The following is a 1,547-nucleotide window of genomic DNA, read 5'->3' as shown; positions in this document are numbered from 1 at the left end:
ATTCACTTTAATAAATTATGTGGAAACCATATCGCGCTGCAGGTCCGACCATTATTACAACAAACTTGAAAGAATATCCCATCAAACCAGGACCAAGCAGCGTGTTCACCAGGTGAAATATTTCTGAACGTGGGAAGAAGTGATGGGGAGATTTGAAGCCCTTCCTTGGCGACAGACGGAAGGAGATAACGGAGGACAGTGACGACGACAGGGTTTGCGACTACAGAAAGCCCAAGGAAAACCCAAGTTTTTTGGGGGCGGGCACATGGAGCTGGCGACTGAGCAGAGGAAGGAACCAGAGACTGTCAGGGAGGCAATGGCGAAGTTGGGAGAGAGTGAGATGAGAGAGATGTTTTGCAAGTGTGTTCTGCTCAACATCCGACCAGAGAATCCGGTTAGCAGTCTGGTGCAACCTGTGCCGGTTCCACATTTCTGTCCTCAAGTGCGCCTCTCCAGTCCGGTACGTCATGTGTCTCCTCCTCGCATTCTCCCTGAAGTGCGTGTCCCCAGTCGGGTACGTCCTGTGCCTGCTCCTCGCATTCTTCCTCAAGTGCGCCTTCCCAGTCCGGTACGTCCTGTGCCTGCTCCTCGCACTCTCCCTTAAGTGCATGTCCCCAGTCCGGTGAGTCCTGTGCCTGTTTGTCGCACTCTCCCCGAAGTGCGCGTCCCCAGTCCGGTACGTCTTGTGCCTGCTCCTCGCACTCTCCCTCAGCTTAGTTTACACCTCATTTTGTGGGCAGTGTGCACATAGCCTGTCTTCTCTTGAGAGCCAGGTCTGCCTACAGCGGCCTTTCTCAATAGCAAGGCTATGCTCACTGAGTCAGTACATAGTCAAAGCTTTCCTTAAGTTTGGATCAGTCACAGGTATTCTGCCACCGGTCAGGTATTCTGCCACTGTGTACTCTCTGTTTGGGGTCAAATAGCATTATAGTTTGCTCTGTTTTTTTGTTATTTTTTTCCAATGTGTCAAGTAATTATCTTTTTGTTTTCTCATGATTTGGTTGGGTCTAATTGTGTTCCTGTTCTGGGGCTCTCTGGGGTCTGTTTGTGTTTGTGAACAGAACCCCAGGACTAGCTTGCTTAGGGGACTCTTCTCCAGATTCATCTGTCTGTAGGTGATGGCTTTGTTATGAAAGGTTTGGGAATCGCTTCCTTTTAGGTGGTTGTAGAATTTAGAGGCTCTTTTCTGGATTTTGATCATTAGCACGTATCGGCCTAATTCTGCTCTGCATGCATTATTTGGTATTTTACATTGTACATTGAGGATATTTTTGCAGAATTCTGCATTCAATCTCAATTTTGTCCCTTTGTGTGAATTATTTGTTGGTGAGCGGACCCCAGACCTTACAACCAGAAAGGGCAATAGGTTCTATAACTTATTCAAGTATTTTTAGCCAGATCTTAATTGGTATGGCGAATTCTATATTCCTTTTGATGGCATAGAATGCCCTTCTTGCCTTGTCTCTCAAATCGTTCACAGCTTTGTGGAAGTTACCTGTGGCGCTGATGTTTAGGCCAAGGTATCTAGATGGAATTTGTATTTGTGG

This window comes from Oncorhynchus keta, chromosome 32 (genome assembly GCF_023373465.1).
Source record: "Oncorhynchus keta strain PuntledgeMale-10-30-2019 chromosome 32, Oket_V2, whole genome shotgun sequence".
NCBI classification, from domain to species: Eukaryota; Metazoa; Chordata; class Actinopteri; order Salmoniformes; family Salmonidae; genus Oncorhynchus; species Oncorhynchus keta.
This window is presented reverse-complemented; position numbering follows the sequence as displayed.